Source organism: Metopolophium dirhodum, chromosome 2 (genome assembly GCF_019925205.1).
Source record: "Metopolophium dirhodum isolate CAU chromosome 2, ASM1992520v1, whole genome shotgun sequence".
In the NCBI taxonomy this organism is placed as follows: Eukaryota; Metazoa; Arthropoda; class Insecta; order Hemiptera; family Aphididae; genus Metopolophium; species Metopolophium dirhodum.
Window position 1 is genome coordinate 32,371,350 of NC_083561.1, and position 18,890 is coordinate 32,390,239.

The 18,890-nt window shown below is 27.4% G+C and overlaps 1 protein-coding gene across 1 annotated transcript in view; it reads right to left on the bottom strand.

Moving 5' to 3' along the window:
* The window catches only part of LOC132939051 (dopamine D2-like receptor), a 295,469-nt gene that overhangs the window by 23,451 nt on the left and 253,128 nt on the right, over positions 1-18,890 (bottom strand). The gene's annotated exons all lie outside the window — the stretch shown is intronic.

The following is an 18,890-nucleotide window of genomic DNA, read 5'->3' on the forward strand; positions in this document are numbered from 1 at the left end:
AGCTTAATGGTTCTGAACACAATAATATTTCGTTGGACCAAATTAAAAATATAATAAAGGCATACCTGCCTAATTTTACTGTAAAAAATGTTTTAAAAAGAGTCTTATTGTTTTATTTATAATTCTTTTCTGTTTTTAAAAAAATTTAGAAGGATATCATGAGGACGTGTGTAGATTATAGGATCTTATAGTTTTTTCAAACGTTCAAAAAAGCTAATTACATTTTTTAACCAATGAATCGAAAACGGTATATACAATACTTATTTTTCCCTAACCATATAAATTTTATTTTTGTTTAATTTTTTTATTCCAAATATATTATGATTCTGAACTTATCGGTACATAATAATATATATAAAGATGACATACAATAATCAATTGTTATAAAATGCAAATATTTGAATCGAGACACAAGAGGGAAAGTTACATAAAATAGTATAAACTTAACTTAACTTAACTATATAAGCTTAAATCAAATTAAAAACAGATTGGTATATAATTTTCAAGAATAATTATTTTTATTATAATACTGGACCATCATAAAAATATATGATTGTATATAAAATATTTTCTGTTTATTCAAATATCGCCCATAGTGTCATCTTTCGAATAAAATGATTATGGAATAAGAAGAAGGGGGGAGGGGGTGATAAATTTAACCGTATAAAAACTTTGAACGACGTTAAAAATATAATTATATAGTAATTTTTTTTCACCTACCAAATCTAATGGGCATTTATGAAAAATACCCTTAAAAGTGTGTATTATGTAGACAAGAAAACTTATGATTTTGGTGAGAAAATTTCTTAAACGAAACATTACAAACAAAAATATTTCATAAAATATCAGAAGACGATTTTGTTAATTAATTATTATTAATTCGAATACCTAATGTTACTATCATTAGTACCCACTTACGCACATTGTCAATATTTATCCTTTTCAGTAAATTACGCTAATTTAAAATAGATATTATATTTTTGGGCTGAATACAATTTTTTTTTTATACCGATTTTTTTCTAACTGGTTTTTCTAACTGATTTTGTGTACCTAACGCTTTGTTTATTACTACAAAACCGCAAATTAAGAATAAAACATATTTTTTTTTGAACATAAATATGTTTTTTACGCTGGATGCAAGATTTTTTGTTTTTCAACGATTATTCGTAGGGTTTTCGTTGGCATGGTTACTTATTAACAAAAAAATATTTATGTTTCATAGATTTTGCTTGTAGAGGAAAAATAATAACGAGCAGTGTGCTATGTTTTTTTTTAAAATTAATTTTAGGCAATACCATTTGATTTTTCTACTAGATATTTTTCCACAAACGCAAAAACATACTATCTATGGTTCCTCGATTTTCCTTGCAGAGAAAAAATGCTAAGTTTTTTTTTTTTTTACAGACGATTCGATAAAAATGTATACATCAATGTTTTATATTATTAGAGATGATAACGTAATCCTTTCAGAAGACGTGAATCCCGCAAGTATATATTTTGCATAGTTGATTTAACTTTACCCACAACTCTCCAGTTAACTACTCAATAATTCAGTATATTCGATTTTCGACTTTCTTGTAATAACGCTAACAATAATACAATCCGCGCGACTGTAAGATGATGGTATGATTACTAATTAGTAGTGAACATTATTATTTCATAGAAACTATAGGGCATTAAGATCAGCACTGCATCAGTTTAATTATAATATAGTATTGATCATTGTTCATTATGTGAATGTCATGTTATTGTATTCAGTACATTATTGTTGTGAGTTCTATTTGGAGCAAATATATTGATTTAATTTTTGAAAAATGTGATATAGGAAATTATTAGAAGTTACTTTCATTAAAAAATATAAAGTTAAAAACCATAAGCAACTATCAAGCGTCAAAAGTGTGCCAGTTGTTTTTTTTTTATTATACAATTTGTTACTACTATTTGGTGATAAGTAAACAGCACAATTAAGTATGAAGTGCCGAGCAAGTAAAATTTGGCTACATACAAAGAATGTATAAAACAATACTATTGCTTTATTGTGTTTAACTTATTAAAAAATAAAAATACATTTTTTAATATAAATATTTTAACGATGAATTGAAAATATTAATGGTAGGTATATTCAAATGTCTATCGAATCAACTATAAAACTTTAGCAGATTATTTTTTATCTGAAATTTCAATAATAATTATCGTTCACATTAGTTATTTTTTTCGAATTTTGGTTTCACATAGTTTTTTTTAAAATTTATTTACAGCTATGAATGGAATCAAAATTATGGCTTTAAATTATATAAAATACAGTTTAATACAATTCTATAAGAAAATAAAAATGTAATGAGTTCCAAAGTCAAATTTATACATAGAATAAATGTTTAAAAAACAATTTTTATTAAGTTGAATTACAGATAGGACATGAAATACTTTAAATACATTCTATACTATTATGGCTCACAAAGTTCATTGTGGTTATTACGTCAGCACATACAATCTTCAGAGTAATAATGTGCTTCAAATGTTTTGTAAAACTATTATGATAATATACAATTTGGAATTTTTTTAAGATAGGTTTTATATTTTGGTTTTATTGAAATTTAATATATAAGCACAACATAATATTCTTTATTTTATTTAATATAAGTTAAGTTTAAAATAGATTTTATCCAAAAATATTAAATAAAATAGAAGTTTGAAAGTCACATGTTATAATCTTTATTTATTTTATATTATTGTTGTAACTATACAAACATACCATTGATAATTTGTTTATCTTAATATAATATTATAATATTATTATTTTGTTTGAATCTAAAATAGTGAGAACATTTTGTGGTAAAGTCTTTACTTTACTAGAACATAATAGAATTGTTTATGATAGTCTCTGGGTTTTTAATTCTTAATATATAATTTAAGTTTTGAAGTTAAATCATTATATTATTATTATCTTATTTAGTATTAACTTTGTCTTAATCATATTTCTGAATAATTTACTAATATCTTAATCCATCTTCATTGAATGCCGTCTATTCGCTAATACAGCATAACAACAATAAAATAAGTCTCCAGCGTAGAGTACCCGTGATGGGCGATGAGTATATAATTACGAAAATCAGTAAAATGTATTTGAATAATATAAATGAATATACATTTGTGAGAGCACAATATAATAATGTGACGTGTCATATTTCATACTTTATTAATTAAACATGAAAAACGATAAAATTGTGTGAATGGGGATTATTTAATATTGTATTTGTTCGCTGTAAAACTGAATCCAATGAGTTTATAGGTGCATACAATGCTATATACAAATTATTGTAATATTATTATTATACATTTAAGTAATAACCGTACGAAAATTGATTGTAAATTGTTAATAAATTAATGAATAAATCTAAATGTACGTCTATATTACAAAACTATGATTGTATAAAACAGATGTGTGGTGGAAATAATTGAAAAATCAAGTGAACACATAATCGCATATTTGAGTGGTATATGTAGGTGGTCACAACGATACAAGATATAACCATTATTATTGTGTGTAATAAAATCAATAATTCGTATTAACAATAATTTATGAAATATGAAATAATTGTAAATATATATATATATATATACCATAGATACACCGAATATATTAATAACACTTTAGTCCAATTACCACTGTCTGAATCTAGTTTATAACATATGCGTATGCACCAAGACATAAAAAACATTTTACATTACTATTGTAGTGTTTATCGTTATAGATACGACACAGTTTAACTATCCAATATCAAAAAATACGTCTGAATTATAAACCGAAAATAATAATGTAACATCGTAAAAAAAAACAGTTTTTATTGTATGCTTCCATACATAATATTTTATTGCTGGGTCGAATATAAAACGATAACTCATAGACATGACTATTATTTAATTTATTTATATATAATTCAACCTTTAAATACACGGGACACTCTCGGTAATTGCAATTTTGTCCGCTAACCAGAGGGTTCAGTTTGAAAGAAGATTGTAAATTGTTCCTGATATGGAGGTCTCAGCTATTATTAAGAGGTGTTCATTAGGGGGATTTCACTGTGTTATAAAATATAATATTAATATTTATTTAATAACTCAAAATCGTATAATATATCGGAATACTCGATGATTATAATTAATACTATATTAAAATTAACCGGAAATGGAATGTAACAATTATTATAATTAAAATAAACGAAAAGTTAATCATTTATCTCTCTCTACGCGTTTCGCTGTTATATTATACCTAATATGATATTATAACAGAACCACAGAGAATTATGACGGTGTCATCGCGTTTGCCGCGCGCGCAATCATCATCATTAGCAACAACGCGCAACACATAATATCTCCGTGTAATACAAATAATTAATATTACATAGCGTAAACGATGTTATTTCGTCGACCACCACCACCACCACCACCACCACCACCACCACCACCACCCATTTAGGCAGACAAAACATTCAAACAGGATATTTCACCACTTAAAGCCATTGTACATGTTCGCCGGGCCACTTCAGAGCGTAGAACAGAAACATCCGGCTCGGGAGATAAAAGAACAACACAAACTCTCCTTAAAATAATCACTATGGGCAGTTTTCGAATTAAACTCGTGCACCGGATAAAGTTGTGCGGGTAGGTATTTACAATTAATTGTTACACCAACAAAAATAAATATTAAACAACAAACAAACAACTACCTATACTACAACTCTGCGTATACGTCCTATATATTATATATATATATATATATACATTATACAAATTATACATGTTGCATAAATATATTAGAATATATCCGTGAATAAATATACAATCCTGTGGATATAAAATGATATTATTTTCTCGTACCCATTACGGAATAAATTGTTTGTTTTTAAACAACAATACGACGGTTCAGCAGTGATTACTAATGTTTTCATCGCAAAGTGAAAATATTGAAATAATTATAATTTGATTTCGGCCAACTTTTGAGAAAAAAAAATTGATTTGAATATTATTTTTCCACTTGTATTGCGTAGTCGAGATGATAAAAAAAAATAGGATTGCAATTTTTTTACGACGACATGAAAACCAGTAATAATGATAATAATATGTGTACGGGTAACTGTAGTTATTATAAATGGTCGACGATCAAAATATGTATCGATTATGAAACATGGGCCACGATAAATTAAAACGTTCGTATAATACACTGTCATTATTATGATAATCAAATGGTTTCAGGTAAATTAGTCGACTAAACGAGGAAAACGGAAAAACGCGACAGACAATCGCTCTTCGTAAATTATTGTTTTAAATATTATACATGTACCTACCTAATTAATAAAATATACCAATGAATTTAACACATTTGAATGAATATTATATACCGTCCGTCATCGATAAATAACGGGTAAACTATTTTATACCCAGTAATTTATAATTTTTTAATATTATTATATTACTCACCCCTTTATAGTCTGCGATTAAGACGTAAAAGATAATGTCGACGATTTTTTTTTCAATTTACCATGCAATTAATTAAAAACTTACCAACATAAAGTCAACTAATAACTATTAGTTTTCTGACTCATTAAACATCTTAAAAATTACTTATGTCTTATACGAAATGACAACATAATGGCCTGCGTATCTCTGGCAACGATTTTTAAAATGAGCTTACGTGACTATATATTTATCTGGTAATTACTTAGTCGAACAACTTAATATTATTATAATCTTTATATAACGATTTGGGTAAATAATTTAGTGATTTGCATTAATTAAAATATATTAATTATTTCAAATACCTTGAATTTTTAACACGCGATCATCCCCAATTATAAATAGTTTATTAATAATTAAACTCAAAACTCTATTATTCACCACAATTTGCTTTATATATTATAAAATTAATAATATTCTCTTTCACTATACAACAATATAAACCTTCTTTTTTTACTGAATAACTTTAGAAATAATATTTAAATTTGAAAGAAATCTCGTAATTTTAACAACATAATCTAAAAGTCAAGAGCATAATACAGTTATTACTTTTAAATATTTATTATTAAATTATTATTTAAATTATAACCACTGAACGTTAATAATAATAATAAATGAATAATATACTGGAATAGTTGGATAATATTATATAAACATCCAAATAATATCCAATATAATATGTATTCAGGTAATATTGCTTGAAAAATACTCAAATTAATTGGGATATCCTCATGTATTTGAAGTAAACCATCATCCATATAACAAAAAAAATACTCATAACTTTAATTGTATACATTGAGTTTTAGTCATACTTTACTGTTGTAGTCACAGCATAAGCAATAATATTTACTTTTAGAGACTCTAAATATTTTGTTCTATTTTCTTTAATGGAAAAAATTATTATATTCATTATAGTTCATATTCTAAAGTTTGTTTATTTTTCAACAAGAATAAAATATGTTTATATTTAAGTTTAAAATTTGTACACAAATTGAATACAAAGATTGATGCATTTCAGGTCATATCAAAATAATTGTAAACTTTTTTAAGTATGAAATATATAATTATTTTAGGTTTTCACTGAAATAATAAATAACTTTTTAAGAAAAAAAAATGAAACTGATTGATACAGCTACATCTTGACTGACAATATCGTTAGATAACTTTCAACCGATACTCAATAGTAAATATATGACTAATCTGTTTACAATTTTCGTTCTCCTCGGGATTATTCAGTTTTATGATTTTGTTATTATGACGTTTTAATAATTTATACTCACCGTAAAGTTTAAGTTTATGTGATAAATTTGTTTTTGAATTACGTTTCTTAGAGTTTTTTTTAAACTTCGTGGTTTATCTTGGTCGTCGAATGTATTATCAATCTCAGTCGCTGTAATATAGGTTGTATATTTTCATTTTAGAATAAAACAGTCTTATAATTCTGCTTATTTGCGTATTACCATTACGATATTTCGTTTTTTATTTTAAACTTTAAAATACAATTTTTTGTTTGGTTTTAAAACCAAGTGCTTGACTTATATTGTTCATGTTTAAAACTTCAAAACCGTTGTACTAGGTATGTTTATTTAACATAATACTTTGACATGTCACAAATCTAGATCTAGTATTTGTATAATATTAATAACGCTAAATGCCAATTGCAATCAATCGTAAAGTCACACTGCAGAATCTTAAATCGTAATCAAAAAAATGTTTTCTTTAATCTTTCATCATGGTAATTGGACTGTCGGGATTGTAGGGATTGTAGCAGATTTAACGGCCAGGTTTAATTAAAATCCCCGGGTACTATACCTTGCTATAACAAGCTAATATTTCATATAATTTTAATTATGTCAAATGTCAATCATATTTTTGCTATGATATATATTTATGCAGTTTTAGTAATGTCATATTTATTGTATCACATGATTTTTTTTGTATACATGTTTAATTAGGAGCGTCATAGTATGATATTATCAACTTTTTGAAAGGTATCCTAACCACTAGGTAGGTAGGCCAAACAATTTTCAGCCGACCAATATATTATAATATATTGTACTAATAGTTATTAAAAAAAACAAATTTTAATCACTTTACGTTCGAAAATTGAGATGTTTGTAATATTTTACAAGTAATAATATAATATACTAGCTGATCATGTGCACTTCGTTGCCCGTTAAATGTACCAAATCTATATGACTCAAACTTTGTTTAATTCGTTATTTAATATTCAGTGTATGGTGTTTAAAATTTATCTTAACTTTTCTGTTGCCTGGAATAAAAATTTTGATTCGCAGCAATATATAATATTATCGGATAGGCAATCTACCTGCGGTAGATCGCGGACCTAGTGCTATTTGTACGTACGTGTATGATTTAACTCTAAAGTATCAAAGTTATACCAAGTTTATTTTGATATAATACGGTGGATTAATATAATCAATTAATACATAATCGTAACCTAACCTAACCGCACTAAAATCCGACGTATAAAAAAACCAAATTGAACCCTATTTAAATTACCCTATCTTCTTCCCAGAGATCTGCACACAAACATTAATTTATATATAATATAGCTGATCCTGCGCACTTCGTGGCCCATAAAAAATGACAAAAAAATTGTGATTGTTCAACTCCTTTTTGGTGTAACTCACTGCAGTAAGTGCAACTCAGCCACCCTAGTAGGCAATGTGCGAAAATTCGATTTGATGCATGTATGATTGTACCTGATTTCCCCGATTAACCAATAGCAACCAATAATAAATAAATACTATTTCCATTAATTATTTATCCTATAACCAATAGCAACCATTTATAAACAAATATTTCCATCGTAAATCTCAAAATCCCTGTTTGAGCACTTCTATTAATTGGTCGTAGTGTGATGTTATATAGCCTATAGCTTTCCTCGTTGAATTGACTATCCAACAAAAAAATAATTTGTCAATTATTCGAACCAGTAGTTCCTGAGATTAGCGCGTTCAAACACACAAACTCTACAGCTTTATATATTAGTATAGATTAATGAATATTGAATATATAGTATACATAATAATATTAAATTTGTGCTTGATTTTTTCATTAAAACAGACAAGAATATATATACGAACTGTAATACAATTTTTAAAATAGGTAATATTGGGGGGAGGGGGTTACAAGTGTACAGGACTGGATGTCATGATAGAAGGGAGGGTCCAATAACCCTACTTCATAATACACATGATTCTCAAAGCGATAAATCAGACATGTTATTAATTTTTTAAGACAATGAAAAATACTTTTTGAGTATATTTGGCGTACGCGTTCTTGCTAAGTATTATGAACACACGTTTTATGTAAATACTGTAGGTAAGTATTGTGTTTGTTTCAACAACAATGAGCAAAGACTTGTGCTGACTTTGGAGCTATATAATAAGCGATTGAGAAATATTATTCCTTTGAAAAATCGCGAACCAGTAAAAGATAAAAAAAAAACAAAGTCAGGTTAATAATAAACAAAAAGATGATTTTACAAAAATGTTGTGTTTGGAGCAATCGAATTATTTGTACAATAGTATTTTAATTATTTAATAGGCATATTGGTTATAAACTTGGTTTTTAATTTTGATTTATAAGACTAACTAATTATTTTTGCTGATACTTTAAAACATAATTTTAATTACGAACGATTTAAACTTTAGTTATTTATATGCATTATACATACAATTAAGTTGCAATAACTAGAACCTAGAAGGGAATAAAAAAAGTTTTATCGAGATAATGTGTTTGTGCACAATCCAAAACGCGTCGTTCCCCGTCGAAACCACCCAATGATTTCCACTCCTCCACTTAAATCGTTTGCAAGAAATAATCACATTCTCTCGGCACATGGGGTAAAATTATGTGATTTTAGAAATAACTTACTTAATAATTCAAAGCTAAGTAATAACTTCCAGATAAATAATGGGATAAAAATATTATACGTTTAAATTTACAAAATATACCTATATATATTTAAGTATAAAAAGTGTAAAAGTAACTTCTATTTTTCAGAAATGTATTTTATAAATATATAATTAATTTATTAACATTTTAATATCTAAATGTATTACTTTGTCGACGAAGTTTCTGTGATTATTCGTACCCAGCCATTGTAATAGTGTATCATTAGTTTTTAGTTTAATATAACCTAAATAATAATTATTTATTAAATATTGTAATTATATAACATTGATTTTACTATTTATGTGATTATAATGACTACAAGTCTAATATATAATATATCTTTACAATTTAAACTTGCAACTTATATCTCTTTTATAATTTATTGTCGGATGGTGGAGAACCGGACGTGTTTAAATACAGTATATTTGGAAGGTAAAATAATATGAAAATCAACCTCAGCAATACTATCAAACACACCGGATTATAAAACAAGTAAAATAGATCCTATTTTATGCAATTGTTATTGAAATCGGCTAATTTACGAATTAAAATATTATAGTTCTTATTTAGAGGTGAACACACTATGGCACTATGTTGATTTTATTTTATTATTTGTGGAGATCGAGATATTGATAATCTTAATGTCTTAACAACAATATGATAATATTATTATTTTATTTCAAATTCGGTTAATTAGAATAGAAAATATATTAAGTGCATTATTTTTTTATCCGAAATTATCAAAGTTATAAAGTAAGTACTTTATAAAAGGAATAAGTTATTTAAATTTCCATTTCATTGGGCGAAGTAGTTCTAGAATCTCTTTGTCTTACCCTTTTTAAGTTTATTGCCTCAGAACTCATTTAACGCAGTACTTCATAAAGTCCCATTTAATATGAAAGAAATTACAAAGTATTTGATTTCAACTCGATTTTGCAGCAACGCATTAATGTACCGAAATTGCCTATTTAGATCGCCGTACTATGTAATTATTAATCTAAGAATAATAATAATATTAAATCGTTACCATTTATTCCGGACTTTTGCCTCATTAAAACGGGGAGTAAAAAATGTATTTATTATTTATCCAGCAGTCGTTATTAGCTAGCTAAAAAATATTTTAAGCTCGTTTTATGTCCGATTTTATTAAGCGCATTTAATTTCAACACCAGCGAAGTGTCTATTGTGTTGGTTCACTGGGATATATTAAAACTATATTATACATATATCCATAAGTATATAATATACTATACGAGTATATACATTATATAATATGCGTATGTGTGTGTGTGTGTGTGTGTGTGTGTTATATATACAAGGGAGCGTGTACATATACATATGTATCTACACAATATAGAGCTTTAGTGAAAGTACTATACTTTATGCCATATATCTCGTGCTATAGAACAAACAGTTCATATTGGCTTTTCGTGTTCCTTTGAGTATACGCGACGCGAGGGCTTAAACACGCAGTGTGTTGAAATACAATACATATATTGTTCCTGCCATAATATTGTTTCCAATTTTTCCTAAATTTTTCTCTCACGTCGAGTAATTTACTAAACATCCAGCGGAAGTGCCTACTTGAACATTTCACGTACAAAAACTAATCGTGTTAAACTGCACGATTTCAAAGGCCGTTTAAAATTACAACATACGGTATATATTACACGACGGTATTCCTGCGTAATTTAAACACGTGATCTGAGCACGTCTGCAACGGTCGTCCTGCTATTCGATATAATATCCTTTGGGCCTTTTAACCGCTAACCCAATTTGACGACAAAAAAAGTTTTATCTTCAAAAATACATTAAAATGTATGTGATTTAATATATAAAATCAAGTGAGTTTGTGTTATTTTACAATCTGCGTTTGAGTATGATCTTAGCTAGAATCGTATGATTGAAAAATAATAAAACTTCCTTGCTCCTAGTATAATAATTGTATAAGAATATACAATTGATGATATAACCAACTTTTTTTTTTTTTAATTAGTACTCAAAGTACAAACATTAATCATCGTAAGAAAAAAATAATAAATGGAAATAGTATAAAAATAAAAATAAAATATTTACAGAGCAATAATTGTATTTATTATAATACGCTAAAATTAATTTAAATATAATATTATCTTTGTGTTGAATTGTGTAATATGCTACTTATAATAATATTATGAATTATTTGTATCTGAATTTTTCTTCTTCGTAATTATTTTCGTATCAAGACGTACTCGTATTTAATTGGCACTACAATATTATTATTCTCATCCACTCTTGGAGCCGAGTATTTTTGATCAAACAATAAGTTTAATATTGATAAAACCATTTTATAATAATAATATAATGTATAAAGGGGCATGGAAGGAATTTAGGAAAGCTACATTTTCTTTGGATATAAAATGTTAAAATTAATCTAATTTAATATCTTGTTCTTTTGGAACGAATTATGCAACCTGTGTTAACGCCACGTATTGAGTCGATATATTAATACCTATAAAATAACGAAATAAAAATAGAAAAATGTTTATAAGTTATCTTATATTGAGCATATATCGTGATTCTTGAATTCAATAGATATCAATTGAATCAATTTGTAACTTATCTCCTCTGTTACAAATTATTGAAAATTATTATGTTCTACAAAAGAAATTGAAAGTTTTGTTATTTTTTTTGACATGACTTTATGGTTGTATAATAATTCGCAGTAAGAATGAAGTTGTTTATCTTTTAGAGTAGACAATGTATTTTATATTTCAAAAAAAATGTATGATTCTTACTTTCCTCTATCAAACGCCCCTATAATAGTTAGCTACTTTAGACTTTAGAGGTCAAATAATAAATTAGGCATTAAAATATTGACAAACATGTTAACTATATATTTTAATTTATATAAACCTAATTTGAGAGTATAAAATAATATGTGTTTAATTTATGATAATATATCCTAATCAGATTCAACATGTTAAAATTGAAACGGCTACAATGGTTTAAATGCATGCAATAAAATTATATTATATTTACATATTATTATGATAGATGTTTTATAATAAGCAGAATAATTAATTAATTTGATTCAATAGTATAATAAAAAAAAAATTAAGAATCGCTCTGCTGTATATTAGTTTTTAAGTGCACCTCGTAATTGAGTAGTTTGCTGTAACGAACGAACACGTGATCCGAACTCAATGATACATTTTCTATGCATTTTTAAAATGATTTTTGTGTCAGCATCTATTCTAAGGATATCTTTTAATTTTTTTTATTGAGTTTATCTATATGCAATACAGTAAGATTAACTTATTTTTTCCAAAACATGGCATGTATTATATAATGAATGTAATACAGGTAATTAAATATCATATTATATTATTGTTATTAACTTATAAGTTATATTAGTAAATACCTTACCTTCATGTAAATAGGCTCAGGGTTTAAAATTAATGAATTACAATTTGTATACATGTTATACAAGAAATTGAACTGTGTGCATAAAATATTTATTTATGCCATAGGGGAATTTTAAAGTTACTGTGATAAATACTTTTTGAATAATGACAAAATATCAAAATATTCAATCTTTACCTATCCAATTTGGTAAAAGTTTGAATTACCTATTTGACTCATAGACGTAATTGCCTAAACCAAACTATTTTTTTTTAAATCCCATATTTTCAAACTTTTTGACTCAAAAACAAACATCTTAATATTAATAAATAATAAAAAAAAAATGTATGGTAAAAAATGTTCATGTTTTGAAAACGCTTTTATGATTTGTACAACTCATAATAACAATTGTCAAAGTTTTAATTATTATAACAATGAAGTCACAGAAAAACGTGACCAATATCCACAAATTAAATAAATATAATATAATTATTTAGATATAAAACATTTTACGTTGTAAAATTTATTTTATAGCAACGTTTTAAATTTCATATTTTTAACTTGAACACATTGTGCGCGTCGGTTGTAAAATTAATGTTTCTTGAGTTTAACATTTACTTTTCATTTATTTATTGTTTTTTGCTTATATAGAACAATATGAAAATAAGGGAGAACACGATTTGTAACTTTGTGAACTCTCTTTGTATATATAGAGCGGTGAGACTTTTGAAACCATGACATACCTATGTATATATACATATTATAATTCACTGTCAAAACAAATACCTTTTGTAACCAAAAACTTTGGATTCGAGAAATGTTCAGAATTCAAATAATTGATGGCATTAATCTATTATATCATGTTTAAGTGTTATTACAATATGGGAATTAGATACAAAAATAAGTTATTCATTCGTTAATTAAAGTTGTGTAAAAACTTTTGTTTTGGCTTTGTTTAAAATGTTTACAGTCGAATTGATGAAAAAAGAATTGAAATGTAATTTAATTAAGTTTGACTTAAATATTTAAAAAGTACTGATAAGTCACTCTGCTGTATAGTAGGTTTCGAGTGTAAAAATAGCCATTCAGTAGGTCATTGTTGAAATAGATGAGTTACATTTAAACTCAATGATGAATAATTGTATACAAATAACGATTTTAATTTTTAAGTATAGTTGGTGTGTCAGCCTCAATCACCAAGTATAGTAATTAAATTAATATTAATAATTAATTTTTATATGAGTAGTACAATACGTTAAACTAGTTTTTTCAAAAAAACCATTTTTTACATTATAATTTAATATTATTAATTATTATAAAATATTAGAATATTATTATATCATATATTTATTGGTGTAAACTTATAATTCAATATACCGATGTACTATGGAATGGTGTGAATAGATTATTGGTATAAGATATAAATAGCTTTAAAATAATATAAATATTTTAAAAATTGCATCTATACCTATATAATACTATGATAGTTAGGGGCTTGACATTTTGACAGTTCCTTCGTACTTATTCTATAGTAAAATAGTGCACTATACTAATAAGAAAAGATTTTTCAAAATGTGCGTTTTTAAAATTAGTTATTATGATTATGAGAGGATATAATTTTAACCTATATTTTGTGCTTGGTTACTATATTTTATACTCTCTTGAATTAAAATAAAAACCGTATATCTTTTTATTTCACATTTTTTGTTAACAATTGGTTAAGAAGAAGTAAGAAAAAAATGTAACTTAGTATCCATACTGATTTAAAATAAATATTTTCTTTTTTCGATTTTTTTAAAATTTTTGAACACTATTACACTGGACATTAAATAACAAAATTTAACAAAGTTTGAATCATATAAAAGTTGGATTTTTTTACGGGGAACAAAATTCACTTGCTTGTTGTGTATATTATGACTTAATAATTAATAAAAAATAAAAATTCCATTCAATAAATATTATGTTAGAACTGCATTAAATTGATTAAAATTATTAGTAGAGAAATCATCATTATTCGTTTAAATATACAATATAATTTTTAAAAATGATTCGTTCTTCATTGACATATAAATCATTAAACTTTGGGAGTTTACTAAAACGTCAAATTTGAATAATATCAATCCATTCAAACTTCCGTCTCATAGTAAAGTTTAACGTTTCCCGGTATATTAATAAACACAGTCTACACCACGACTTCAAAATACAAACTTATCTATTTTTGGTATATCTTTACCTTTAATGCGGTAAACTTTGAACAATTTCTTGAAAACGTCAAAAATTAATCAAATCTTCTTATTTTAGATATTACCTCTAATACATCACCCGATGACAACTGTCTATAACGTCTCAAAATAAAACGGCTGTGCTTCCTCCCCTCCCTCGTTTATTTTTAAAAGTTCAGGGAATTCATACTTCAAAGTACCTACTAGATCCGACCTTTGATCAGAATCCACCTTCAAATTTAAGACTGAAGCGTTTATATTCCTCTATAGGTCACGTCGAATCAAATAAAACAAGCAACATTGTTGCACAACAATTATATTAAATATGAATGCATTATATACATTCATCGCTCTACTCTGAAAATGATAAAATATCAGTAATGCAATTAATTATACTCTATACCAAACTTTCCAAATCGTCGAGATTGTCTGAAGACGTCTCGTATTAGTATTTTATGCACACAAAACACCGTTTATTTTTACGGCAGTTTATTGTACAGCAAAGCAGAGAATATGAGTTCGTTCGTCCGTGTCGCACGTAGAAATACGTTAAGCATATTATCGGGGTCGCTGAACGTTTTAATACAATTTGCGAGCAAACATAATAAAATTATAGCTGCGACAATCTTTAAATGTATATCTATAATATATTGTAACGTTGAGTGTATGTTAAGGTCATTCGTGTGTATTAGTTTTAAATTTATATTATATTATCGGGTATAGGTAACGTGCCGCACGTCAGTGTGCGAAACCTCCAGCACCACCGTCCGCACACCCAACCACCTCTGCCCGCAATCAAATTTTCATAAATTAATTATATCATTAAATATTAACACTATGGATATTACCGGCCACCCACCAATATTGTTCCCAAGACCGACGAACGGGCCGTCGGTTTGCGTACTCACATCTCTTCTCTTCTTGCCGCCTACGGTAACATAGGGTCGCAAATTATTATTATTGTATAACCGCGTTTTTCTTTTAAACACATTGAGTAGCGACCATTGAAGTTTTCCCGGCGATGCCCGCGGAAAGAACGTTTGGGTGAAAAAGGGTGATCAGACATCGACGGATGTCTGGTCCCTTTTTGTTAGCATGTAAGTATTTTTTATTATTATTATTTATGTATCTGGCCGGTACAATGCGTTGAGAATTATACATTTATATATTATATTTTACGTTCTAAGCGAACGACCGATAGCTGCCTAGAGGAGCCATTGAGAATTATTATTTATTCTTGTTAGAACTATTGTTAAAAATATCGTTGTTTGGTCAAATTATTATTGTCTTTGTTCTTTAAATATGTTACCTAACCTAACCATGAGCAATATGTCTCGAGTTGTCACAATATATTATAATGCTTTTGGATTTGTACTTTGTAGCGATTTTATTTTTTTGTTACTTGTGTAATGGAAACTTCGACGAGTTTTTAGGCATAATATGATAGTGACATATTATACTGTGCAATGACGATATAATCAGTGTTGGAAATTATCTAGATAAGATTATTTGAAATAAATTATCTTTTAAAGTATCTAGATAATTATGTTACGAATTATCTAATGTTTAGCTTAGATAAAAAATGGGATTATTATAGTATACGTACGAGTATAACGCGTTATTTATAAACAATCAAAATTCCAAACACGGTCACCACTTTATACAAAAAAAAAAAAAACGTAGGTATTATACTAATATCAACTGTGACACAGAATAAAATTTTCAACCTAACACAATAATATAACTGCGGCACTATTTAAATTCGTAACAATAAACTATTCAGTCGAACTCTGTCAACTCGAAGTTGAAAATACCGGCCAAAGCGTTCGAGTTATCCAAGGATTGAAGGATAATACAATAATAGGGAATCCTCGTGACCGGGAAAAAATTTGAGGTATCGACGATTTCGAGTTAACGAAATTGGACTGTATTAAGCATAGGTACATTACATAGCCATGCAGTGTCGACATATTATTTCGTTCGCACGACGACGACGACGACGACGTGCGTTAACTGTAGTCAGTGCTTAAACAGTCGTAAATCTTGACGAAACACACTGATTGTTAGTACGTTCAAGTATAACGCGTTATGCTTCAAATGTATACGGATATAACGTAGGTAGGTAAGCGCATACACATCGGTTGGGGAAACTGAAAATATGTAAACGATCTAAACACGGTCGCCACTTTATGCGAACCACAAAAAAACGAAAAACTAGGTATAATACGACGTAATATTATTACGATAGGTATAGGAGAAGAATTTCTTGTAACAACGACCGCACACGGATTCGTTATATTATTAACAGAAGGTTGTATATACATATATATATTACTACTTGTTACTATATATTATTACTATATTTTACTATTATTATTTTATGTATACACGGGACGGTGTGCCGCGCTCCGAAGATAAATACGATATTTTACTATCGTTATTACCGTTATTATTATTTTTCTTCGCGCAACCGGAGGAGAAAAACATTCGTTTAGCGCGAGATGACGACGGGCGAAATATTATGTACAACATTAAGATAAAGCTGACGGGCAGAAGACATCATTTTCGGCTGTGTATATATATATATATATATATTGTATCATATACACGACGATTTATTTTGTTTCTGGTATATACCTATAGTAATAATAATAATAACAATTTCACGAGACTTTATATATTATGTATAGACCACTATATTGTAGCGCAAACACAAAAAAAAAACATTCTGTCACTTTTTTTTTAATAATCGATGATCGCAAAAAATCTATTCATAGCACACTTGGTTGAACATTATTTATAAATATTCACGATGTTTCCAATTATTTAAAATAGTTTATAGAATACTAAATCGATCCTGCTTTAATATTTAATCTTGTCTGATTAATCTTCCCCTCCCCCAAATATTGTAATAGCTCCCCAAAATTATGTCGTGTTTCATATGAAAATATATGATACAGATTTACTAATTATATAGTACCTATATTATATTTTTATAAAAAAAAACTTAATATTGAAAAGGATATTGTAAAACATACTGACAATAAGTGCATAATCAACAAATTTACAAAAAAAAAAAATAGAAAAATTGTGTAACAATAATTTGAATGAATTGTATTCTTTTAATGGTCTTTAAATTTGTTGTTGTTTTTATGTGTACTTATTACTTACAGGCTGTTAAAATGAGTTATGACTTTAATTGAATTATATATGCGACGCAATGAGGTTTATGTTTCAATTTCTAACATAATATTATTTGAATAAGGTTTTTTTCAGTTAATTTAGCCCTCCCCCAGAAATTTCAATGGATTTCCACCTATGCACCGACGGCATATAAATTCGTATCGGCGCCCAGTACTGCCACCTGCAGTAGCTTGTAAATGAAAAACGGTTCTTCTCAGAGCCACCGAAAAAACGTGACACGCCTAACGTGCCTGCTTAGGTGTTCGGTCCCGGACCACTCGTATTCTATCGACGCCACTTATACTTCAGTGGGCACGAGGAATACGGTGGTCTCATCCCGACATACTGTTAATCATGACCAATAAAACATTCCCGATATTTTAACAATAGGTTAGGCTCTTGGTTACGCTCGTCGCGTTAATCACCTGCATAGGTTTCATTAACGGGTAAGACCCAGCTGTCAATGAATTGTAGGGAGGCACATATTAATTCAAGGAAAACACAATAAATTGAACGTGTTACTGAAAAATTGTATTATTAATTCAACGCGTCAACACAACAATAACTGTGTGCTTGTTTCGACTAGTAGTTGTTTCACGGGTGTTTCAAATCTCTATCAGTAAAATACTTTACATTTATGAAAAAATGCATAACTATCGTTAA